At 40.9% G+C, this 27,557-nt stretch overlaps 1 protein-coding gene and 3 long non-coding RNA genes across 17 annotated transcripts in view; 2 read left to right on the plus strand and 2 right to left on the minus strand.

The window, feature by feature from the left end:
• The window catches only part of LOC137633468 (uncharacterized), a 429,224-nt gene that overhangs the window by 204,406 nt on the left and 197,261 nt on the right, over positions 1 to 27,557 (minus strand). The gene's annotated exons all lie outside the window — the stretch shown is intronic.
• The window catches only part of LOC137633471 (uncharacterized), a 415,554-nt gene that overhangs the window by 204,293 nt on the left and 183,704 nt on the right, over positions 1 to 27,557 (plus strand). The window lies entirely within an intron of this gene.
• The window catches only part of LOC137633473 (uncharacterized), a 246,637-nt gene that overhangs the window by 168,879 nt on the left and 50,201 nt on the right, over positions 1 to 27,557 (plus strand). The window lies entirely within an intron of this gene.
• On the minus strand, positions 674 to 27,557 carry LOC137633474 (uncharacterized). The gene is made up of 3 exons (XR_011042253.1): positions 27,483 to 27,557; positions 20,190 to 20,368; positions 674 to 6,912 (listed from the first exon to the last, which is right to left on the minus strand). It is a non-coding gene; the product is annotated as an uncharacterized lncRNA (long non-coding RNA).

The raw sequence follows: 27,557 nt of genomic DNA on the forward strand, positions 1-27,557 counted from the left end.
GCATTTGTGAATCTTGTCTGCTTTTGAGCGAGCTTCAGGTGTCTGTAGTAATGGATCGTTCTGAAATTGCACAAAGGAGTGAAAATGACTCTCTATACTTTTCCTTGGATTTTTTATTCATTTTCAATTCTAGATATATTAAGTTTGTTTTTCTTGTCTATATGTATAATTTCATGTTTTATTAAAGAAGTAACGTAACTAAAGAGATGGAATCTGCCCTATTATAATGTAAATAATGGCATAAATGTTTTACCATTTAACTTCAGAAGAGCTCAAAACTGTTCCTGAAGTCTTTAAATCACAATCTCTAAATCACTGTTTGTAAAATTATCAATAAAATCGAAAAAAGAAGGAAAAGGAAAGCATTCAAGGGCCTAGTAACATTGCCGCCTCAGAAGAAATATAAGTTTCTGGTTACTAGGTGGGACAGGGGAAGGCCTTGGTGGGCTTTCCTTTTCCTCCTTTTTTTTTTATTAATAATTTTACTTTCTATTAGATAAAGCACTACTTACTTAAACAATCATGAAATATGTAACCTCAAATACAGAGCTTTAGACACCCATATCATTGATAAAAGAAAACAGTGTTTGGATAAAAGAAAACAGACTTTTCTCATTCAGAGCACCATATTGGATGAAGGGTGACTCTCGCCTAAGAGCCTTTCTCAGTCGAATCGTGAGCTTAATGGCAATTGAGTTTTCTTTGAATCCAGGGTGTTTAAAGTTTTTAGAAAGTGGGGTTTCATGAATTTAATATATATTGTCATTGACGTCATAGTGTTTGTACTTCAATTAAAAAATGATTACACCAAAACCTGTTGTTTACCATTCAATCTTCTACAATAAAAGGATTTAACGAATTTCAAAGTTTCCTTCGTCCATATCGTGTTCATTGGAAGCCTTCAAGTGGTACGCTAAATATTTTGGAAAAGTAAAAGATTTTAATTCATATCTTTAACATTGATTAGGAGGCTTTTGAGGAAAATTAACTAATGGAAATAAGATGATAATTATCAGGACTTTAGTCAGGAAAATACCTACTCAACAGACGGCTGGAATAAGAAGTGGACTTTGGTGCAAAATGAAATACCGAGACAGTTCGGCCATCTTGACTTGTAATATTCATACAACACTGGTACTGCTGCTCTCATACCCCAGTGGGGGGGGGGTGAACTCTGTATTTGGGGGGTAGATAACAGTCCCAATGGACAAGTGACTAGTTAGGAGAAAGGACGATTTCATGGAGCCCTTTGGCCACTTTCTCGTGGGGAATAAGGCATTTGCTGGTACTTGAAGGGGTAGGGGGCCAGTCAAGGAGAACACTCTGCCATGTGAGGTTTAGACTTTACGTTTTCTTTATCATTTAACGTTTTCTATATTTATATTAGGCGTTTTACTCCTGTTTTCTTTATAAGATACTTGGGAAACTAAATTAAAAACTGTAATACCTTTCATATGTATTTTATTTCCTTATTTGTAATACACACAATTTGAATATAGTAAAAAGTTTGAAGTACAATATGAAAATTGCTTCTTTTGGTTACATACAGCAAATTGATATGTGAAACTAAAAAATATTTCAAGACAATAAGAAAAGATTTAAAAATATTTTGTTGTAAATAATAGGTGATATTTGTTAAGGTCCATTCATAATTGGTATAGACGGAAATCATTTCAGACACGAGAGCAAGGCTCCTGAATGATAACTTGAGGAACAGGAGTCATATTACTGCTAGTAGTGTTGACTACATGGTCAGTAAACTCGGATGGTCCAATATTTTGATGTCATTAGTAATATGGTCATACCGGCTGCTTTATTCATATCCTATATTATAGTCTAAGAATTATAAAGGATTTATTCATATTTGAATAGCTAATTAAACTTCATAGCATTAATTAAAAGTCTCAATTTGAACAATTCTGGGACTTAGCAAGTGGCTTTTTTCTTAATATCTCCCTTAAGCAAGGCTTACGCCAAAGGCTCTTCTCATTTTCAAAATTGAAAATAAAGATAGGGAAGACCAGTCTTGTATGATTAGAGCTGGCATATGGAAAAAAAATTCTGCTCAGCTGACCATTCCAAAAACTGCTTCATTTTGACTTACAGAGGCGAACAAAGTCTGTTTATCGTTGCCTTTGGTAACAATGTGAATCTGTGAAAATCGAATTAGGCATTTTAGGAGATAGTTTACAGAACAAAGGGTATTCAGTCAATCTCTCTCATCTGAGACTAGTCTTAGCTTTCTATCTCATTATTTATATATTAGGAAACCTTAGGCTTTAACATTTATGAAGGATATTAAAAAAATAATCCAAAATCTCGCTTACCGATATTAATCAACTTGAGAAATCTCATTTCCGGATGAAACTGATTTGATTAATCTATTCAAATATCATTAATTAAACATTTCGTGTTCTCAGACTATAATGAACTTAGGCTATAACAAAAGTGGTTAGTAATGCCCATATTACTAAACAATGACATCAAAATGCTGGGTCATTTGACTTTAATAAATATGTAGTGATACAACTAGCAGTGGCATGAAGGCTTTTATGGCCATGAATTATCATTCAAGACCCTTGTTATTGTATCTAAAATTATTTTCGTCTGTACCAATTCTTATGGACAGACATTAAATACAAAATATTTGAAATAATCATTGTAAGCAATGTAAAGTTATTACAAATGTACAGTTATGAATGACAAAAGTTTTAATGATAATTATTTGTTTCTAATAAAGTCATAAATAACAACAGTATTTCATTGTCCATAAAAATCAACCGGTTTTAAGCATTTGATATATATGGTTTAAAACAATCAATAACTATTAACACATCCTATTTATATATAATTATTTCTATTAGATTTGCAAAGCAATTTTACTTATAAAACACATTTAATACATTTAAAGATACAGTACTACGTACGTTCCATTACAAAGGAAAATTTCAAAAACATAGATACCCAATAAATTGTTATTTTAAAAATACTAACCTCAAAAAGTATCTCATTTTAAGAAATTATTTTTAGCTTTCCTACCAGTAATTATTCTTCCCATTGTCCTAAATATTGATCACAGTATTTTTTTCATCTGAAGCCGTTATTTAAATTCAATTCCTTTCTTCCTAAATCCCTATATGGAGCAATTCCTGCATGACTATATCCTTTTCAATTCAGTCCTTTTCTATGTCCCGCTAAGATGCAAATCCTTACTTCCTACAACCCTAAGGACTAACTCATCCCTTCCTACATACCCGAGGTGCAATTCCTCCCCTCCAACATCCCCATAAGGTGCAATTCCTACCATCCTACATCCCTAAGGTGCAATTCCTTCATTCATAAATCTCTAAGGAGCAGTTCCTCCCTTCCTACATCCCTAATGTACGATTCCTCCCTTCCTTCATCCTTTTAAGTTTAACCTGCGTATCAAGGACCAGACGTGTCTGAGCCTTCTCTTTACAAAATATTAATCTTAAACCTTTACTTTTAAGAAATAATACAACAATGTCGATTTAGAACTACCTCACGTGATAGTTTCCTTCTAGGACTCTCCGGGAAAATCTAACGCTTCCCTAACACTATTCCTTTCATGAAATCCTTTGATATGAATTTAATTAGTAAAAGAAACCTATGACTGTTATTAACTATATAAGCTCTTTTCTAGATGAAGAGTACAAGTCAGTTAACTTCATCTTTTGTATAAATAAGCAAAGCTTAGCACCAGTAGACAAGTGATATTCTTTCAATAGTACATACATACATACATACATACCAAGGCACTTCCCACAATTCTGGGGGGTAGCCGACATCAACAAATGAAACAAAAAAAAAGCGGACCTCTACTCTCTACGTTCCTCCCAGCCTAACAAGGGACTCAACTGAGTTCAGCTGGTACTGCTAGGGTGCCACAGCCCAGCCTCCCACATTATCCACCACAGATGAAGCTTCATAATGCTGAATCCCCTACTGCTGCTACCTCCGCGGTCATATAAGGCATCGGAGGCAGCAGCAGGGCCTACCGGAACTGCGTCACAATCGCTCGCCATTCATTCCTATTTCTAGCACGCTCTCTTGCCTCTCTCACATCTATCCTCCTATCACCTAGAGCTTCCTTCACTCCATCCATCCACCCAAACCTTGGCCTTCCTCTTGTACTTCTCCCATCAACTCTTGCATTCATCACCTTCTTTAGCAGACAGCCATTTTCCATTCTCTCAAGATGGCCAAACCACCTCAACACATTCATATCTACTCTAGCTGCTAACTCATTTCTTACACCCGTTCTCACTCTCACCACTTCGTTCCTATCCCTATCTACTCGAGATACACCAGCCATACTCCTTAGACACTTCATCTCATTCAATTTCTGTCTCTCCATCACTTTCAATCCCCACAACTCCAATCCATACATCACAGTTGGTACAATCACTTTCTCATATAGAACTCTCTTTACATTCATGCCCAACCCTCTATTTTTTACTACTCCCTTAACTGCCCCCAACACTTTGCAACCTTCATTCACTCACTGACGTACATCTGCTTCCACTCCACCATTTGCTGCAACAACAGACCCCAAGTACTTAAACTGATCCACCTCCTCAAGTAACTCTCCATTCAACATGACATTCAACCTTGCACCACCTTCCCTTCTCGTACATCTCATAACCTTACTCTTACCCACATTAACTCTCAACTTCCTTCTCTCACAGACTCTTCCAAATTCTGTCACTAATCGGCCAAGCTTCTCTTCTGCGTCTGCAACCAGTACAGTATCATCCGCAAACAACAAATGATTTACCTCCCATTCATGGTCATTCTCGTCTACCAGTTTTAATCCTCGTCCAAGCACTCGAGCATTCACCTCTCTCACCACTCCATCAACATACAAGTTAAACAACCACGGCAACATCACACATCCCTGTCTCAGCCCCACTCTCACCGGAAACCAATCGCTCACTTCATTTCCTATTCTAACACATGCTTTACTACCTTTGTAGAAACTTTTCACTGCTTGCAACAACCTTCCACCAACTCCATATAACCTCATCACATTCCACATAGCTTCCCTATCAACTCTATCATACGCTTTCTCCAGATCCATAAACGCAACATACACCTCCTTACCTTTTGCTAAATATTGTATTTCTGTCAATATCACAGTTTTGAAACTGGATTGAAAATAATGAATAGAACCTGCTTCTGTAAACGAGTATTTGGAATACTATATGTGACCAGAATGATTAAAAATGTTTGGGAAAATGATTGATTCAACAAATATTGCACAAAACAAACTTAAACAGGTACAAGAGAGAGAGAGAGAGAGAGAGAGAGAGAGAGAGAGAGAGAGAGAGAGAGAGAGAGAGAGAGAGAGAGAGTTATATTACCCTTCTAATGCTTAGCAATACAATTCAAGACCTTAAACTGATTCCCTTTACAAATTATTTAAAAAAAAAAATTCATACTTGCCTTAATTCCCATTATACAAAATAAATCAATTGCTAAAACAATATGTAAACCTATTTAATAAAATGCAAATCTTTAAATAATATACTTTTTATTCCTTTTACTGAACTGGAATGATTGAAAAAATAATCTTAGCACTGGGCTTTATATGAAATTTTCAATGAAGCGAAATACATTTAATTGCAAGAGATGGAAATGTTGTTACTGTATTTTGAAACATTTAAGCAAAATAAGTCATTAGTATTTTTCTCTTTTTCTCTAGTATATTTATACCTTTCCACGTACACATGTGAATTGATAGATTAAGCTCCCCCCGCCCCCCAAGAAAAGACTGACTAACAGCACTGGCAAGATGTGGCTAATTAGAGAGCTGGGCTTACACCTTATATGAGAACATAAGCCTAGATTTGGAGAGAACATAAGCCTACATTCGAGTCGTAAAAGAAAACTTAATGACAAATGCTATCAATCAGAGGTCTTGAAAAAACAGATAAAATGGTATACATGGCAAAGACTATATGATATTCGTAGAGTTGAAATAATTAGTTGTAGGTTATATATTCATATGCAATTAATGTACTTTGATATAGGGATTGTAGAATAACCTTGAATCAATTGCTAAACAGATGATTAAGGTTAATTCCCCTTTAGTCACATTTAGAGAGAGAGAGAGAGAGAGAGAGAGAGAGAGAGAGAGAGAGAGAGAGAGAGAGAGAGTACTTTACATAATTCTAGAAATAACACAAAATAGAAGTATGTTTAAGTGATCCAGAGGAAACTGACATTTGATTTCATAGTTCCTTAATGAAAATTAAAAACTTGAAGAGCAAATTTCTAAGGAAGAAGTTCTTCCTCAACTACATTTGTTTGTCTTCATTGGTTGTCAATATTCAATTTCCTAATTTTTCATAAACATTTACAATAATCTAAAACTGATCCATTTAAAATTAAAATAATTTATTTATCAATCAGTATGTTCGTATTCGCCAACTAGTTTTCAGACAACTAAATGAATGATTGTTCAAATACTAAAAAAGGAAATTGCAAATGAATTTGAGTTAGAAATCACACAGGCTCAATAATGTTGATCTGACCTAATTATGGAAGTTAAATTTGGGCTGTTTAGACTTTACTATAAAAACAGAATCATATTTTTCTAACCTGAAAGAAGCATAGAATTAGAATTTTAATTAATATTAGCTTTATATTAAATGATTTTGTAAAGATTGACAGCAAAAATATACTTGCAACTAGACTGAGTCAAGTTAATACTTTAAATAGATCTTCAATGGCCACTTCAGATAACGACTAATTGGTGCGGCTTTTGAAATCGCGGATTATTGGCGGCTGATCTTCCTCTTGGTGTCATTTGGAATGTGTCATTATACTCGCAGTTTAATATCCTGTTTTGAGCAGCAGATGGTAGACTCCTCTTTTGATTATTCAAGTCTGGAAAATAAATAAAAAATGTTAATTGTAAAGATATATCAATCTTACTAAAATGTTTTACTGTACCCTTCAAAAATGACTATACTTTTAAAAGTAAAACATTCTGCATGATAATTATAAATATAAAATATAATGTATTAAATATAGAATAGTAGAAATAATGACAAACTAGACATGTCAATGACATTAATAATAGGAAATACTATAAACTAAAGAATATTTTGTCAAGTGGAAATACTTCATGACAATAATCTAACGACAGGCCTTTTGCAATCCACTGACTAACAGAAGCTCCACTTCAATCGACCCTGCAATTCTCTTCAAGAGTTACGCAATAAACATCAATTTCATGAATAGAACATTCTATCTAACATCACAGATGGTGCCTGGTCAAAAACACATGTTAAGCCCTGTCCACACGATCGAGCAAGCCCGACGGGCAAACAGTGATACCAGACCACAATAGTTAGTGAAAATGAGGGTTGGTGACGTCAGAAGCGGGAAAACCTGTCTGTGGTTTTCCCATTTCTGACGTCATCAACCCTCATTTTCACTAACTATTGTGGTCTGGTATCACTGTTTGCCCGTCGAACTTGCTCGATCATGTGGACAGGGCTTAATACTCAAAAAATATTTATAAAAAGCTACGTCAAAAGTCTGAGTAAAAATAGGATTTATTGACACGGTATCACTTTCAGGCATAGAACTGATTTATACAGTATTCAAGTATAGTGTTGGGCAATAGATTAGTACGTAAATACATTATTCTCGTGATTGAAATGGCATAATAAATTTTCATTATATGTTGTATGGATTCTCCATAAACTAACTCCAGCTATCCTATCATATCAATTTACTTAGCTAGGTGGATTTTCTGGTTAACCTTCAATCAACGAACCAGCTTATTCTACTCATCTTCGCCATATTACCTATCTTGCCTTGAACTAGGGAGACGCTTACTACACTCGCTCTCTCTCACTCACTAACCTAGTCTCAATTAGTTCATTGAAAAGCTTATTCAACGTTATTTTTTACTTAATGGGTCTTTAACATTAATTAGCACAGAACACCACTACAGTGGAACCTCTACATACGAATTTAATCCGTTCCAGAACCAACTTCGGATGTAGAAACGAATTTTCCCATAAGAATACATTGAAATATGATTAATCCGTGGTTGAGCCCAAAAACCTATGATAACTTCGTAATAAACCACTACACATAATTTTCCCATGAGAATAATGAACACTAAATTAGATAATAGACATGTAAATAAGAATAGACATGTAAATAAGAAGAATTAGCAAAAAATGATAAATAAGAAACGGGTTTTTAGCGTCACTTTACCTTAGAAACTCCAGCACAGGTGTTGTTCGTCTTCGCTACGCAGAGAGGAGAGAGGAGACGGACGGACGGCGAGGAGGTAGAGAGGTTAACTACGATAAACGTAACACTACCGTAACTTATTCTAACTTACACTAAGTGAACTTTAACATAGCTTATTTTTTTTTCTATATATCTTATATTTTTTTTTTACATTTTCTTTTTTTCTTTTTGATGATTACGTAATTTTAATCACTATCACTTACATTTAAAATTGACTGAATTTCTTTTGCTTCACTCTTTTCCATTTTCTGTGTTTCACTTTCTTCCTCTTCACTCTTTGCCATTTTCTTCGGTTCACTTACATCCTCTTCATCGGGAGTTCGCTTCGCAGTTTTTTTAAAGAAAGCATCGATAGATAATTGCTTCGTACGGCTTTTCAGAATGTTTCGAAAGTGCGTTAGGCAAACATCATCGAATTGAGAAACTACACGACAAACCTGCAATTTCTTTGGATGGTATTTGTCGATGAAGTCGACCACGTCTTGATATTTTCCTAACACCTCTTTTATTTGCGCTGAACCTAACACATGTTCTACCTCCTCGCTCTCTTCCTCGTCATCCCTCATGTGCTCCGACATAGCATGGAGTTCCTTGAGCTCATCCGTCGTCAGTTCGTCGTGATGTTCGGCGACGAGTTCCGTAACGTCATCTGCGTTGACCTCCAGACCCATGGACTTGCCAAGGGAGACGATTTCCTCTACGGCTTCCGCTGCACCGACCACGGGATCAGGTTCGGGGTCAAAACCCTCGAAATCTCGGGGAGAAACTGCATCAGGCCACAGATTCTTCCATGCAGAATTGAGGGTCCGTCGAGTTAATCCCACACAAGCCTGATCAATGATCTTTAAGCAGTGCACGATATTGAAGTGGTCCCTCCAAAATTCACGCAAAGTTAAGTTGGTGCTTTGCGTGACATTAAAGCACTGCTTGAATAAGTGCTTGGTGTACAGCTTCTTAAAATTAGAGATGACTTGCTGGTCCATGGGCTGGAGGATAGAGGTGGTATTTGGTGGAAGATACAGCACCTTTATGAACTTGAATTCATCGAAGATATCATCTTCAAGTCCGGGGGGGGGGGGGGGGGGTGAGCAGGTGCATTGTCAAGGCATAGCAGGCACTTTAAAGGCAATTTCTGCTCATGAAGATACTTCTTCACAGAAGGACCGAAAACTTGGTTTACCCATTGCACAAAGAATTGCCTAGTGACCCAGGCCTTCGAGTTGGATCGCCAGAAAACATGAAGCTGATCCTTATCGACGTTGTGTGCTTTAAAGGCCCTAGGGTTCTCCGAATGGTAAACAAGCAAGGGCTTGACTTTAAAGTCCCCGCTAGCGTTGGCACATAGAGCAAGAGTCAACCGATCCTTCATTGGCTTATGCCCAGGCAATTTCTTCTCTTCAGCAGTGATGTAGGTTCGACTCGGCATCTTCTTCCAAAACAGCCCGGTTTCATCACAATTGAACACCTGCTGCTCTACGTAGCCTTCTTCCTTTACGATATTTTTGAATTTCTTAACAAAGTCAGCTGCAGCCTTTGTGTCCGCACTAGCAGCCTCTCCGTGGCGAACAACTGAATGAATCCCGGACCATTTCTTAAATTTCTCGAACCAGCCACGAGATGCCTTGAAATCATCTGAGGAAGGCTCGGTTGAACTCTCCCCAGCATCACCCCCAGAGCTCTCCTCCTTCAAGTCCGTAAAGATGGCGTGCAGCTTCTCGCAGATAACGGTTTCGGTGATGGTGTCGCCAACGATCTCTCTATCCTTAATCCACACTAGTAGAAGTCGTTCCATCTCTTCTATGATAGGGGTACGGCGTTTGGAAATTATAGTGATCCCCTTAGAGGGTTTCACTGCTTTAATAGCTTCCTTCTGTTTAAGGATTGTCGAGATCGTTGACATATTACGGCCATACTGTTTAGCAAGTTCACTCACGCGGATGCCACGCTCATGTTTTTCAATAATTTCCTGCTTAATTTCTATAGAAAGCATTTCCTTCTTCCTTTTCTCACCACTACCACTGCCAAAACTAAGCCTTTTTGGACCCATGATTTACGTAAATTATCGTTAATGGATGCACGTAAAAAATCACGATTAAATCACAGTTAATATTAGAACGCACAGAGCACAACCGCAAGAAGCCGACGAGAACAGAGGACTGACCCAAGCCGCGCTAATTGAGGGTCCCTCCGAGGTCGATGTGCTGCCTTCTATCGGCGGAAATAAAAATCACTTCAGGCGCTATGAGCACCGACTACGCGTACGAGTATTGTTTACTTCGGGTGTCGAAAAAAACATTCGGGTGTAGAGTCGGAACGTGTTCGAATTGTACTTCGCGTGTCGAAAAATTCGGATACAACCAGTACGACGAAAATTGCTACTTCGTGTGTCGAAATAAAATTCGGGTGTAGAGTCAAAAATTTGCTCGAATTTTACTTCGGATGTTGGAAAATTCGGATGTAGATACGTTCGGATGTAGAGGTTCCACTGTATATGTCTTTTGCCAGTGGTTAACCAATGCTACCTTAAATAAATGAATAATCTATCCAACCTTATACTGTACAGCTTTGCTGGAAGCATGTTACTCTTATTAAAGGACAGAGGTTTGTATTACATTAATTCTATATCCACACGACTAGGCAGTGAATGGTGGTTAACCATCGTTACCAGAATACGATGGGGATGGCAATGATATCAGAAGCAACATCATCACAGACAAATATGACAAATTCATAGATAATTTGTATTTTTCCTAACTATACAAACCTTAGCTATTTACATGGGGTAATTACTTTCGGCGTAGCTGAAATGACGAGCCATAAAAGTTTTAATGAGGGTTTACTACCCACACCGCTAGTTAACGGGGGGTAGGGAGGGTAGCTTGCTACCCCCCTCCCCCTTAACCCTGGATAGGTACGGTCCTCGGACACCCCTTTAAGGGTATACTCGGACGCGAACGACCCCGACGCCAAAAAAAATTCTTGAAAAATCAGTTTTTGCAGTAACCTCCTTTTTTCTTTTGCCAAAAAAAACTTCAATGAATGCTTAAAACAACTGTAAAGATAAATACTACTCATCTGCAGAAAAACTATTTATTATAAATATTTTAAAAAATTAAGTAGAAAAAAAAAAGACCTGACAAAAAAATTCATAAAAAAAAAGTTTATACATATATACACAAATCCTTTTAGGAATTGATTCTTGAATGTTTAGGACACATCTTGATGTATTTTGGATGAAGTTAGACCAATGGTGGTGAAGATCTGAAATGAGAAAAAAAGGGTAACTTTTTTTGGCCAAAAAATATTGTCCAAATTTCATGAATTTTTTTGGGTACCCAAATGAAATAGGAAGTGGCTAATTTTTTTAGGGAATAAACATATGTTATCCTAAAATAGAACTATGTAAAAAAATCTTCATTATTTTGTAAATTACATTTATATCAGGGGCCATATCTAAAGGTAATTTTTTGAGTACTTGGAAATTTCGTAAAAAAATACATATATTTAATATATAATATGATATTTATGCAGGTAAAAATATACCAAAATATCCCAAATTCTATAGGGAACAAGAATATATATAGATAGGGCAGCTTACGCTTCGGATATGTCCACAAAATGGCCGCCAACCACACTGACTCAGACTCCCTAATCTGCCACTTGAAATGTAGGAAGGGTATGTCAATTTCAAGGTGTTATTTACTAATCTAATTATTATTGGATATGCATAAAAATTGTATGGTGGGTTGCTGGATAATTGTCGATTATTTTACGACTATAAAATTAAAATTCTGACCCAAAAAAATTTTTTTTGAAGGGAAATAAAATCGAAAAAAAAAATGTAAAACAATATTTTAGCTAAAAAAATTTGATGATATTCAATCAAAAAAAAAGTAAACAAAATTTTCCGACAAATAAACATCTAGAGGAATCATTACTCTGTGATAGTTTCTTAGTACGAAGTAATTTTGAAAGAATTGGGAAAAAACGAAAAAATGGGAATCACCGGAAAATCGAACACATACCTATATATACGCCATATCTGGCTAAAAAAAAGATAGGCATGGGTAGCCAGATCATCTAGAAACACTTTCCAACACTATAAAAATATAAGTTTTGCGACACTACTTGCCAATTCCTTACGGTAACATGACTAAGCAAAAAAATGCAAAACAAATAAAAAGGGGCACTCGTGGAAAAATGGCCATTCTAATATACGGCATTTCAGAAAAAAAAAAATTTCAGCCACGTGCTAGGCAAACCATCAAGGCATATTTTCCGACAAATAAACATATAAATGAAATATTACTCTGTGATAGTTCCTTAGTACGTAGTAATTTTGAAAGAAATGGGAAAAAACGAAAAAATGGCAATCACAGGAAAATCGAACACATACTTATATATACGCCATATCTGGCTAAAAAAAAAATAGGCATGGGTAGCCAGATCATCTAGAAACACTTTCCAACACTATAAAAATATAAGTTTTGCGACACTACTTGCCAATTCCTTACGGTAACATGACTAAGCCAAAAAATGCAAAATAAATAAAAAGGGGCACTCGCGGAAAAATGCCCAACATTCTAATATACGGCATCTCAGATAAAAAAAAAAGACATGCACGTGTTAGCCCAACCATCAAGGCACACTTTCTAACACATAAACATGAAAAAAAATCAATAATATACGGCAATTCCTTACTACGTAGTAAATTTTTACAAATATTGAAAAAAAACAGAAATTGGCAACCGCAGTTAAATACCCAATATACCAATAACTACGTCGTATCTGACAAAAACAAAATCACGCATGGGTAGCCAGATCATCTAGACACACTTTCCAACATTAAAAAAGCAAAAGTTTTACGACACTATTTCGCAATATCTTACGGAAAAATGACTTGGCAAAAAAATGAAAAAAAATTAAAAAGGGACACTCGCGGTAAAATGCCCGACATTCTAATATACGACATCTCAGATAAAAAAAAAAGACATGCACGTGTTAGCCCAACCATCAAGGCACACTTTCTAACACATAAACATGAAAAAAAAATGAATAATATACGGCAATTCCTTACTACGTAGTAATTTTTACAAATATTGAAAAAAAAACAGAAATTGGTAACCGCAGTTAAATACCCAATATACCAATAACTACGTCGTATCTGACAAAAACAAAGTCATGCATGGGTAGCCAGATCATCTAGACACACTTTCCAACACTAAACAAGCAAAAGTTTTACGACACTATTTGGCAATATCTTACGGAAAAATAACTTGGCAAAAAAATGAAACAAATGAAAAAGGGGCACTCGCGGTAAAATGGTCCTCGTGGTGATGAACGACATTTTAACTAAAAAAAAAAACATGCACATGGTAGCCAAACAATCCACCAAGACTTTCCACAACTGATAACCTATACAAGTTGCACCATTCTACGACAATTTCATAATACGTAATAACTTTGATAATTATGCAAACTACCTCAGAAGGGTAAACTCGGACGCGAACGACCCCGACGCGTCTCAGAAATCGGGGAAGGAGTACAGCTACAGCAATGCACATCTGGACACTACTAGAGCGTGTAGGGGAGACACCTCCTGCAGGTCGATCACCCACAAATTCAGTCACAGGGGTGAGTCACGTGAGAAAAACCTGTTTTTTTTTTACGCTCGGGGTCGCAAACGACCCACCGTACCTATCCAGGGTTAAACACACCTGTGCTTGAGCTTACTTTGCTTGGAGGTAGGACTTCGCGGGGGATAGGGCTGGAGGGCAAGTCTGATTAAATAGCTAAGGTTTGTATAGTTAGGAAAAATACAAATTATCTATGAATTTGTCATTTGTTTCGTAACTGACATACAAACCACACTATTTAATAGGGTTGACTCATCCATTAGGAAGGGTGGAATGTCACAGCCAGTACTGGCTTTTGACTTTGCCCGGGGACTCATTATTTGAGTGTGTCAGCACTCAACAATAAGGAGTCCCTGCACTTAGCTAGAACCTTGCTACGCAAGGACTGCGGCCTACGCAAGCTATGTGTAAAGGTATAATAAAGTGTGACTCATCCTCGGAAGTTGACCTGTAGTCCTTTAGATGGAAACTTAAGATAGGACTCTCCCAATACCACCTCGTCAGGGTATGGGGACGTGTCGGTATTATCTTAATACTAGGAACACAAGGAAACATGGTTTACCTGCAGTGGTTTGAGGTCAGCTGTGCAGAGAACCCAGGATGCTGCTTTCCCCAAGAGAGGGGAGGATGAAGAAAAGAATAAGGGCCAGACAAACCTTTTCATTCATGCAGACTAAGACCGGGTAACAATGCCCTCAACCTTCTGCTACTTGTGCATTAAGGAGCCTGAGGTTTTAAACCAGCTGTTGTGCAGCCACCATAGGGCCGATAGAGAACGTATCGAGCCTCCTGTGGGTCATGTCTTGCAGGTAGTGGGCTGTGAAGGTCGTCTGATGCTTCCACACCCCAGCCTGAAGAACCTGCGTCACTGAGAAATTCTTCTTGAAGGCCAGGGACATAGCTACGCCCCTGACATCATGTGCTCTAGGGCGACGTGACGGAGGAGCGTCAGGATTCAGGGACAGACATCCTAATCGCAACTTGTTGCGAAAATCCTCTCTCAGCGAGGAGATGCTGGATAGTCTACAGGCATCAAGTCATAGCGAAGCTACAGCTTTGTGGAAGATGTTGGCGTGAGGTTGTCTGAGTAGCTCGTGTCACGGAGGGAGTTCTCTCGGAAGTTCCGTTAGGAATTGCAGAAGGTCCGGAAACCATTCCGCGTTATGCCATAGTGAAGCTATGAGGGTTATTGAAAGATTGACCGATATTCTGGTCTTGTTGAGCACCCTCCTCATCAGACAGAATGGGGGAAAGGCGTACACGTCGATATTGTCCCACCGTTGTAGAGGGCATCTTGCCAGAGTGCCTTGGGGTCCGGGACTGGGGAGCAGTACAGCGGGAGCTTGAAGTTCAGCGCTGTAGCGAACAGATCCACAGTCGGGGAACCCCACAAAGTCATGACTTTGTTGGCTACTAGATGATCCAAAGACCACTCGGTACTCACTATCTGAGACGTTCTGCTCAGACTGTCGGCGAGCACATTCCTCTTGCCTGGAATGAAGCGAGCCGATAGTGGAATCGAGTGGGCTTCGGTTCATCTCAGTATCTCTACTGCAAGATGGGATAGCTGCTCTGAAAAGATACCTCCCTGCTTGATGATGTAAGCCACTAATGTGGTGTTGTCATTCATCACCACCACAGAGTGACCCACCAGGTATTGTTGGAACTGTTGAAGGGCCAGAAATACGGCCTTCATTTCTAGCAGGTTTATATGGAGGCACTTTTCTGATTTTGACCACAGGCCTGAGGTCCTGTGGTTCAGAATGTGCCCCCCCCCCCCCACCCTTTCTTTGAGGCGTCCTAAAACAGCATCAAATCCGGGGGGAGGACGAGAAGATCCACTCCCTTTCGTACGTTCTCGCCCGTCACCCACCATTGAAGGTACGTCCGTTCCGCAAGACCCATAGGGATCAAGACGTCCGGGGACTCGTGTCCTTGATTCCACCGGGACTTGAGTCGCCATTGCAGAGATCTCATTCTGAGGCGACCATTGGGAACTAGACGGGCCAAGGATGAAAGATGACCGAGGAGACATAACCACGATTTGGCTGGGAGTTCGTCTCGTCTGAGGAAAGGACTTGCGACCTTTCTCAGCCTTGCTATCCTGTCATCTGATGGGAAGGCTTTGTGGAGATTGGTGTCCAAGATCATGCCTAGATATACCAGTCTTTGGGTAGGAAGCAGAGAAGACTTCTCGAGATTTACCATGATCCCCAGATCTTGGCAAAGTCCAAGAAGTTTATCTCGGTGTCGAAGAAGGGTTGACTCGTCGTCTTTGTGAGGCGAGGTTGTTGTTGGGCTGCTGGAGGTTTATAGGGTTTCGATGTTAAAGCCCTATGTAGGAGAGAATCCTGGTTGGACTTCCTCCACCTCTCAGCCGCCTGTTCCTCGTCCTTAGGCTCTAACAGACTACTCCCCAAGATGGAGGAATGTCTGAGCCTGCTGACCTCGGTGCTGGGGACCTTCGTGTTGAACCTATCAGACACTGCATCTCGACGCTTCAAGATGGAATTAGCCCATAAGTTCGAGACTTGATGGGCAAGAAACTCGATGGTACGAGTGCCTGAAAGGAGGAAGGTCTCCAAGGCCTTCCTAGTACTCTCCTTATACAAGTCCTCGGATCGTAGCAGGATGCCGAGAGACCCTAGCCAGATGTCCGGCCACGAAGTTGCCTGCATGGCACACTTCGTTATCTTCTCCTGACTGAGAATCTCCGAGGCCGAGAAAGACACTCTGCCGGTTGGAGTCTCTCTCTAGAGGGACTCCCCTGGTAAGCTCTTTCACCGAGTGATGTAGGGGGAGAGCTAAACAAGACTCCTTCATGATCTCAAAGTACCTCCTCTGATGGACACGAGGAGGCAGGAGGAGTTTGTTGCCGGCGCTGGAACGGCTGGAGGAGGCAAGCTCGGAGAGCTGGCTCTCGACCTTATCTCTGGCACTCTTAACTCCCTGTGACCGAGGCAAAGCCGCGCTGGCCTTAAGGGGCTTTTGAGTACTGACGACTCGGTCCAGAACTGTGTCCTTGCCCTCTCGAGGAGGAATCTCCGGATCTGTGAACCCATTGAGATTCCTCATCAGAGTCAGAACCTGCCAGAATGCATGTTCCGACTCCTGAGGTTCTCCTCCTGATGGACTGGCGGCAAAGTCTCCTGTCCCCAAAGGCTCTTCTTGGTGGGACTCGTGGACGTTCTCTGCGGGCTGGGCTGGCTCTGGTCTAATCCTCGCGGATCACTTCAGAGCCGTCTTAGAATCCTTCGACTCCCTCCTGGGAGGGATACAGGACTAAAACAGAGATGGTGGGAGGCTCTTCTCCACTTCCACCAGAGAAGACTTCTCAGAGCGAGGCGGGATTTCTCCCATTGGTGCGATGGGAGAACGCCTCACCTCACGTGAATCCCGAGAACGGGAAATCCTCGTCCGAAGGGGAAGGAGAGAACGTCTGGGTGGGGGAGGGAGCCTTCCTCAAAGATTTCCGAGGAGCCAGCGTAGCCCTAGGAGAAGTCACCACGTCATCTACTCCTCTCTTCCTCTTCAGGGGATCCGAGACTGCCGCTGATTTGAGGCCCAGTTCAGAGAAAGCGGGCTTAAAAGCCTGCACAACCGCTCTGACTAGGGACCCAAACCAGGGCTGCCGACTGACAGCAGCGCTGTCAGAGACTCCCTCTTTAGTGAAGGGGATCGTTCGATCCCTAGGCGTAGAAACCATAACAGGGTCAGCCTGAAAAGCAGCAGCTGTGGAAGGAAAGTTCCTGGACCTGTTTGGAGTTCTCCCTCCCTCCAACGAGCGCGCTGTTCTGCACCTGCCGGAGGGGGGGGGACACAATGACGACGACCTGGCTGTGCGTTGTCCTCAACCTCGCGCGTGGGGAACACGCTGGGGGTCGCACAATAGGATTATTCCGGGATCGCACGCAGGTGATCGTTCATGCACGCGGGTGCGTGGGCGATGGCGAGTGCGAGGGGACGCGGGCGAGCGATGGCGCGCAGGCGAGGGAGCGCGTTGGCGCGTAGGTGAGCGATGGCACGCAGGCGAAGGAACTCGTGGGCGCGTAGGCGAAGGAGAGCGTGGGTGCGTGGGCGAAGGAGCGCGTGGGTGCGTGGGTGCGTGGGCGAAGGAGCGCAGGCGAACGATGGCGCGCAGGGGCGCGTTCTGGAGCAGCAGGCTGGATAAGCGTTTGCGCGCGCGGACGCGATTGCTCGCTCACGCGCAAGATCCTGTAGAGCCCGTAAGGGCGATTCCGTTGGGCGCGCGCTGGGGAAATATCCCTAGCGCGCGGGCGCGCAGATGGGCGCACATCAGAAGGTCTAGCAGGCGGCGTGTGGGCGCGCGATGGAGACTGCGGGCGATGGCGCGTAGGCGAGGGATGGCGAGCAGGCGGGGTCCGATGGTGCGTCGGCGTTCAGTGGCGTGCAGGGGAAGAGGATGTCTTCCCCTTCACGCCCAGATCCGAAGATCGTGGGCGCGCAGGAGATCGATGACGTGCAGGCGAGCGCTGGCGAGCAGGAGATCGTTGGCACACAGGAGATCGCTGGCATTCAGGAGACCGTAGGCGCGCATCAGGATGTGGGTGCGCAGTGGCGCGCTGGCGAGCAGGTGAGCGTAGCCGCACAGGAGATTGTGGGCGCGCAGGTGAGCGCTGGCGCGTTGTCTCAGGAACAGCAGCACGAGCAGGAGACCGCTGGCGCGCAGGAGATCGCTGGCAAGATGTCTCTGCAACTGTAGGAGAGCGTTTGCGCACAATAGCACGCTGGCGCGCAGGAGAACGTTGGCGCGCAGGGGATACCTGGCACTTAAGGGACTTACACACAATGTGCGAAAGTCCCTTTTGCCCCGAAGGGACCGGTGCCCGTTTAATAACGAGATGGGTGGGCGCCCACAGCGCATCGGCAGCCAGGAACGGCGACGGCAGGTCAGCAGGTCTGGCAGGAGACGGAGATCGCGAACGATCTGCGGAGAGGTCCAGGTCCATGGATGTAGCTGGAACGGTCGTTGAAGGACGAGGTTCCTCTGCAGCGGACTGCGAAGACGACGAACCGAAGAGGTGAAGGAAGACCTCAAAGGCGAAGTGGAAGGAGAGCTTTACGCCTTATACGCCCTCTGGGGGCAGCAGGCAGACCATCGGCAGTCCTCCGAAGGAGTCTCTGTTAGTGAACTCCCCCTAGGGGAAGAATCACCTGCAGGAGAGACTGTTTGACTTAGTTCCTCCCTCGAAGGATGTTCGGAGGGGGGAACTAAGCCTTCATCTACATCAGCAACAGGAGCAGAGGTTTGAACACACTCATTGGAGGCCTCTGCCACAACAATGTCGACGATAGACAGAGGATCAACCTCTGCTACTGTCAGCGACTGTTTGACAGCTGCTCCCAACCTGATTATGTCAAACAGGGCTTCCTTGGAGGGCGAGCCCTGAAGCCCCAAGGAAGCCCAAAGCTGTAAATGATCATTATTAGAGACATTAACATTAAGTGATAAAATTAAATCCTCCCCTGGGGGAGGAGGAGGAGCTGCCTCGCTATGGGAGGCAACTCCCTCTCCCAAACCCCGGGATCAGTCAACAGAAATGCGGCCTACGCTACCACTCGACGGCCTCTCAGGAGAAGCCGATCGAGTGGGAGCTTCGGAGGAGGTTTGGGCTACGGAAGAAGAGTCCTTAGGATTTTCTCTCTTCAAAGAAACCTTTGAAAGAGAAATATCCTGCTTGGACTTCTTCTTCCGGCACCGGGAAAACCTTTCCCACTGAGAGGTAGACCACTCCCTGCACTCACCACATACATTACTACTATCAAACCGTTGGCCCTACAATAAGGGCATAAGGTGTGAGGATCAGTGTCGATTGCCGATATATAAGTCCCACAAGGGCGGTCAGGTAACTCGGGACACTTTCGTATCGTAGAGGCCAAATTCACAAACACACTGTAGAAAAAAAAAAAAAAAAAAAAAAAAAGATTAACAATGGCTGTCAGTGTAGGCGAGGGTGACAGCGGACACGTCCGTCTAGCACCCGAGCCGATAGCAAAGTGAACTCGGCACAGGTGTGTGTGAGGGGGGAGGGTAGCAGGTATCCTCCCTAACACCCCCCCCCCCCCGCTAACTAGCGGTGGGGTAATAAACCCTCATTAAGATTCTAATGGCTCTTCATTTCAGCTACACCGAAAGTAATAACCCATATTAAATAGCATGGTTTGTATTTCAGTTACGGAACAAATCACAAATTATCAAATAATATAAATGATCCAGCGAGTTATTTTCTATACCTATTAACCGAGAGACAAAACTTTATAAGGGTGTAGAAACTGTTTGGACATAGAGTACACTATCCCGCTGGGGGAGCCGAAGGGCGAGGCTCGGAGAAACGGACCCTTCTCCCAACGGAGACTTATTACAGGTCGCCTACATTGCCTCTGTCATCGACTCATCCTGCATCGTAGGTCACCTGCAAATTGAAAATCTTATATATTCAACTGCAATTTTATTAACCGATATAAAATAAGTCATATTGGTGTCACCTAAACCTGGATTTAAAAATATATATAAAAAATCCGGAAAATCACTAATATTAACCAAAGTGAATCAGAAAATACATTTTATACACAAATAAATTTACTTCAGTTTACATGACAGTTTTGCCAACTTATAAAATTAAATTATACATACAAATATAAAAACATATATGAAAATTTATATAACTTTTAGAGTTGCTTTTTAAACAAGAGGAGCACTCAGTAAAGTGCAGACCTCCGCCACGGCACCTTATTTCTTGACCTTGACCTTTGACCTTAACATGTATTAATTGGCATTGATTTCAATACACTCAAATATGAACAAAGTTTGAAGTCTCTGTGGCAACGATGTCCAAACTTATGGCTGATTACGTGAATTGGAAATTTTCCTTAACCGTAACCTTGACCTTGACCTTTCAAAATTTAACCACTTCCAGCTATTTACATAAGTTAATCCCTGCAAGTTTCATTACTTTTTTATTAAAACTGTGGCCAGGAAGCTGTTCACAAACAAACATAACCTCCTTCCAAGATTGGTGGCGGAGGTAAATATAAAAATGACATATTGGAAAAATTTATTAAACTTTAAACATTGCTTTTTAAAATTACAAAGCCTAATTGTCTAACGACTATTGAGTCTTAGCTTACGATGCACCAACTCATTAAAATATTGCATTAAAACTCGCACAACAGTATTAATGAATAAAAATCCCTTCTGGCCTGGTTTTATAGACTCCTGGATGCAGATAACTATTAACAAATAATTAATACTTACTAATGTACTTTTCCCCATTTTAAAAAATGCTATTTTTACAGATTATAATACATCAGATCTAAATCCTTCTAAAAAAACATTTCGCATTTGCGAATGTTCAATTTGCCTAACTCTATCACTATAAAACTGTTAGATTACAATCAAAGTTCTTATATACATAAAACACTTTGGTATATTTCTATGTCTTTTTACCCGTCTGGTTTCATTTAATAAAATGTAATAGACTTTTAAACTTGAAATGTAGAATGAATTATATCACAAGTAATTTGTATTTTCCCTAACTTTACAAAGTAACGTTCTTTAGTAAGAATATGTCTACAGCTTTGACTTAACTTCAGCTGTCAATATATGAGATGTCCTTAGTTACTGGCCCATATTAAGCTTGAGATTCAAGCTTTAATCTTAAGCTCAAGGCTTTCATTTAAGGCTTGCAGTTGAAGAGGAAAATGGACCTTAAAACTCAGGTTTGATTAATTATGAAAATGACAAATGACTTTTAAAATTTGAGATTTATTCCTACGCTAATATCAAACCCCGTTCTTTAATCAGAGACTTATTAACCTAAGGTAGGAGAAATTTCCTACGACCAAACTGGATGGTTTAAAATCAAGGGATGCAAATAGTCTCGGACACGATAAACGAGATGGAGTACTTTTGGCGTTCTTATACCCCATACTGAAAATCCTACGCTACTCCTCCCATGAAGCCATACAAAACATATTGTCAAGTCTCGAGACTCTCTGACAGATTTGCCATCCTGAGTTTCTGTTTCCTTCTACCTCCTCTATGGAAGGAGTGCTGTGAAGAAGCTGGTAATGGAATCAGGTGAATGAGTTCCCTGGTGATTCAAATGTGACGAATGCCAGAGGCAAGAGTGGACGCTCTAATCCATGTTCCAGATCTTGCGGTTCTCCACCGACAGGTTTCGCGTCTCAGTAAGCGATTGTAATGTGGTTCCCCATCGTGATAACCTTTTATAAGGGTCCTGATAGCAGTAACTAACTTGGGTAACTGTGTAACTTTTGCAATAGCAGCGGATAACCGATGCAAAGAGAAAATGCTGATCAAGAAAAGCAAAGGAAAATTGTCTTGTAAGGAGCAAACACAATCAAAATCTTGCCCTAAAGACGAAACACAAAATTGAAGGGCACACGGATGCCTTGCGCTAGTGCCGCTAACATCTCGTAACCTGTACACACAACGAGAATGGTCCCAGATCGTTTTCTCTCTCCCAAAAGTTGGAGTCATTGTGCAAGAAAGGAAGAGAAAGGAACAGTCCTTATCCCTACTGGTAGTGTGCTAACTCCCCTTTGTGACATAGAACACAGGGAGTAAGTATGTAAGAAGGTGTATCTCATACCAACATGTACAGTACAGTAATTTTCAAGGAAAATATGTTCTCGGTGCGTGTTCTCTCGCCTTGAGAAGCCACATGGAGTGCAAATAGATGGGCGTTCACATGCTAAGCGGAGAGCAATAGTCAACATCAGCACCACGTGCACCCGGTGAATAGCGAATGTGAACGGAAGAGTGCACAACAAGGAGAATACTATATTCAAAGTTCGAAGAACGCACACTAAACCTATAGTGCACGCATCCAGGTGAGTATACACTCATGGGAAAATGTTTGAGAACGGGTGGTTACCCAAAGTGCGAGCAGGCTTAAGTGATGCGTAGTTTTACGTCCTATGACAATTTTTCTCAGCAGGTACAATTACGAGAACTCTGAGATACTCCTATCCGTCCAAGAATTTGCCAACCCCTATCCCTACCTCGAACCTCTAACACATCTATTTCTCAAGGACACAACAGTGGGGCATTAGGTAAAAAAAAATAGCTCTATGGAAGGGGTACCAGTTTGCAAAATGGCTAATTTCAGCCAGTCATAAAAAAACCTTGTGCATCAGACGAGTGTGTCCAATAGGTAGCCGACAAAGCAACTCTGTTGCAGCTTCATTTACCTCTCTATCTGCCTCTTCATTTATGAACTGGTTTGTCGGTACCCTGCAAAACTTAACTTGTATACCTGCTAGAACCCAGCATAATTGAACTGCTATACCTCTCAGCCCAATAATAATGAGCACTCAAAAATCTTAAAAACTCAAGGGTTACTAGAATTAAAACCTTTGAAATTTTGTAGGAGATTCCTTACATCACAAAATATTGTAAAACTGGCCCCCTTTCCTATAAGGTTATTTATGTCCATAGGAGTCAGGATGCCATTAAGTTCGGTGGTAAATATAGACAAATTTGGAGCCTTTAAACCAAAACAAAGTTTCTATTAGCAGGTTAAATATACAATAGTCAGATGTACAAACTTTTTTCTTCTTTAATTTCTTTTATTATCATCATCATTAATTGCTAAGCTACAACCCTAGTTGGAAACGCAGGATGCTACAAGACCAAGGGCCCCAATAGGGAACAAAAGCCTAGTGAAGAAGGAAGGAAAGTAATGAACAATTCTGTATAGAGTTTTAAGAACAATAATGACATTATAAGAGATATGCTAACCATTATCTACAAGAAATAATAAAAATAGGCAGTGCCCCAGAAAACTAAGTGTATGGATTAGAGAGCTTCCCTTCCCGATAGACAGTCACAGACGACACATCATTACAGTGATACCTCGGTACTCGACCATAATCCGTTCGAGATCCGTGTTCGACCTCCGATTTGTTCGAGTACCGAATTTTTTTTCCCCATAAGAAATAATGGTATATATTCTATTCCGTTCCCAAGCACTCGAACAGGCCCAAAATATTAATAAAACGTGTACCTAAACAACAATAATTATCTAAATGTGTATGAAATTGGTCAGAAAATCCTATAAAACAATTTTAAACCATTTACTGTACTAAAATAAAACAATTTTAAACCATTTTCTGTACTGTAGTGAACATACCTTTGAGCAGCGGTTCGATGGCATACAGGGATGGATGTGGAGAGGATGGAAGGGGGAGGTTACTGCTTGGAAGGAGAGTCCCCTTCCATGATGTGGCGGGGTAGTTCTCCTTCAGGAGTTGTTTCTCTCTCCAATGAAAGGGTGGGCAGATCTATTTCAGGGGTTTCTTCTCTTCTTTGTCTCTTCTTTGGAGGAGAAACAGGCTTTGATGTAGCAGCTTTCTTTTCTTTTGTGAAAAACTGGTCTATTGTTAATTGTTTCTTCCTCCTCTGCAGTATTCTTCGAAAATGATACATGACACTATCATTAAACATATGCACTGCCCGGTTTGCTACTGCAATTTCTGGGTGGTATTTTTCAGCAAAAGCCTGCACATCTGCCCACTTGGAACAAATTTCATTGATGAGAGAACTTGGAACATCCTCCCTTACCTCATCCTCTTCTGAAGATTCCTGCTCCACAATCAGATCCTGCTGCTGTTGTTGTTGCAGGTGCAACAATTCCTCCACAGTCAACTCGGTAGAATGGCTTTCTACAAGCTCATCAATATCATCCTTGTCGACCTCAAGCCCCAAACTCCTGCCCATGACAACAATTTCCTCAACGACATCAGTGTCATCAGAAATTACAGGGGTAGCAGTGCTTGGACCCGCCTCTGGTTGGAAACCTTCAAACTCCCTCTCTGTGACACATGATGGCCACAGCTTACGCCAGGCAGAGTTCAATGTCCTATAGGTCACACCTCGCCAAGCTTGGTCAATCATGTTAACAGAGTTGAGGATGCTGAAGTGTTCCTTCCAGAATTCCTTTAGGGTCAACTTCGTGTCACTGGTCACTTCAAAACACTTTCTGAAAAGGGCCTTGGTATAGAGTTTTTTGAAGTTTGAAATGACCTGTTGGTCCATGGGCTGGAGTATGGGAGTAGTATTGGGGGGCAAGAATTTGATTTTGATAAAGCTGTATTCTTCTTTCAAGTCATCCTCGAGACCTGGAGGATGTGCAGGAGCATTGTCCATAACCAGAAGACATTTCATTGGCAAGCTCTTTTCAATGAGGTAAGCCTTAACCTGGGGGGCAAACACTTCGTTTATCCACTCAGTAAAGAATTGTCTTGTGACCCAAGATTTAGTGTTCGAGCGCCACATAACTGGTAGTGCACTTTTACAAATATTATTTCGTTTGAACACCCGGGGGTTGTCCGAGTGGTACACTAACAAGGGTTTGATCTTGCAATCGCCACTTGCATTTGCACACAGCAACAATGTTAGCCTATCTTTCATTGGCTTGTGACCTGGCATCTTCGTCTCGTCCTTGGTAATGTACGTATTGGCTGGCATTTTCTTCCAAAATAACCCAGTCTCATCACAATTAAAGACTTGTTGTGCGATCAAATTTTGTTCATTTATGTACCGATCGAATTCCCCCACGTATTTATCGGCTGCAATTTGATCCGAACTAGCTGCCTCCCCATGCCTAGTAACACGATGAATACCTGTTCTATTACGAAACTTTTCAAACCAACCCCTGCTCGCTTTAAATGTAAATGAATCACTTTCACTGGTACTCGGACTTTTCTTCACTAATTCTTCATAGATATGCAACGCTTTTTCACAAATGAACGCTTCACTAACACTTTCCCCGGCCAACTGTTTTTCTTTAATAAATATTAAAAGCAACTTTTCCATCTCCTCAATCACTTGTGGCCTTTGCTTAGTTACCGCCGTAACTCCCGTTGCAACATTCGCCTTCTTAATCATTTCTTTATGCTTTAAAAACGTAGAAATGGTCGACTTCGCCATTCCGTATTCTACCGCTAAATCGGACACTCGTACACCATTCTCATATTTCGCTATAATTTCCTTCTTCAACTCGATCGTTGTTCGCACTGTTTTCCTCTTCTCCTTGCCCTTAACACTCATTACTTTCTTGGGACTCATTATGAAAGCTAAAAAAGCAAATAAAAGCACTGAAAATCACTAAATCACAACGAATGCTGATCGCGCGTTGTCTGAGTGACGCTCTCGAGAGAACTGATGCTTCCCGAACAAGCGAGAGTGGCCGAGATGGCGCGATCATCACAAAGCCCATGCGGTCGTCACGTGTTCGGCTGGTCGAGTACCGAATTTTTGGTCGAGCACCGCAGCAAAAATTTCTCGAAAATTTTGGTCGAACTCCGAATTGTTCGAGTATAGAGTCGTTCGACTACCGAGGTATCACTGTATATAGTTTGACAGCTGAGTTCACGCTATGAAAAAAAAATTGCCTTTTTATATCTGCAGGAACAAATATATATTAATCATGTTTAACTCGGCCAGGCAGATTTTTCACAATAGTTATTGAAAACTCTAAGGAAAGTATTTTGTGTCTAGTTTTGCTAGCAGTACCAGGCGAACTTTGTTGACTCCCTCGTCAGGCTGGGAGAAGCGTAGGGAGGAAACGTCCCCTTTTTTTTTTTTCATTTGTTAGATGTCAGCTAACTCCCAAAATTGGAGAAGTGCCTTGGTAAATAAATATATAGTTTTGCTGCTTAAATATACACTCAAAATACTGAATGAACAATGCACATACAAACAAACTTCTCAAAACAAATACAGTGCTTGTACAAAGCAAACTTTCTATTCAAATCTACGAAGGCAGTAGATGGCGCAAGAAGTGCTTGCAGAGAGTAATGCCAAAATCTCAAGCTTTTGCAAAATGCCGAACAAATTATAAAACTTCAAAAAATCCTTATAATTGAGGCTGGAAATACGTTAATTAAACTAAGAGTTTTTAATAACTCATAAGTCATTCAACATCAGGCAAGATAAAGGTCTTCAGCAAAGATATAACAAGGGTCTTTGCCTAAGGTAAGACCCTCACATACTGGGGTAGGTTAGGTTAGGTAAGGGAAGAAATTATCTGCCATTAACACACATTTGGTAGTTACAATAAAATTGATATATTAACTTTTTATGATAAGCCAAATCTACATACATAATTCCATGAATTTCCAGCAATGGCCTGGATCATGGAATTTGAATCATATAATAGAATCACGTGACCCCGTCTCTGCCACTAAGAAAATTTATGAAAATCTAAAATTGGGGTTAAGTAAATAACACAATCTATAACTCAAGTAACAGATTCTGATATGGACCTTAATATGACCTTCCTAATTGACCTTTATACAGTATGAATACTAAAATAACCTTGAATTATAAATGAGTTTATTAATATGTAGGCTATAGCATGAAACACGGTACTGTCACTAGAAGCCGGTTCACAAACTCTAAATCTATATTTTCCATATAAATTCTTGGATTGCCACTCTTAATTATATATCAACATAGTAATAAAGTTATATAGATTAACTTCTTACAGTAATACTTACAGAAAAGTCACTTTAAAAGGCACAAAAATAAATAAAACTTGTGAACGATGAGTTGGATGTATTACTCCGGCTGCC

Source organism: Palaemon carinicauda, chromosome 43 (genome assembly GCF_036898095.1).
Source record: "Palaemon carinicauda isolate YSFRI2023 chromosome 43, ASM3689809v2, whole genome shotgun sequence".
In the NCBI taxonomy this organism is placed as follows: domain Eukaryota; kingdom Metazoa; phylum Arthropoda; class Malacostraca; order Decapoda; family Palaemonidae; genus Palaemon; species Palaemon carinicauda.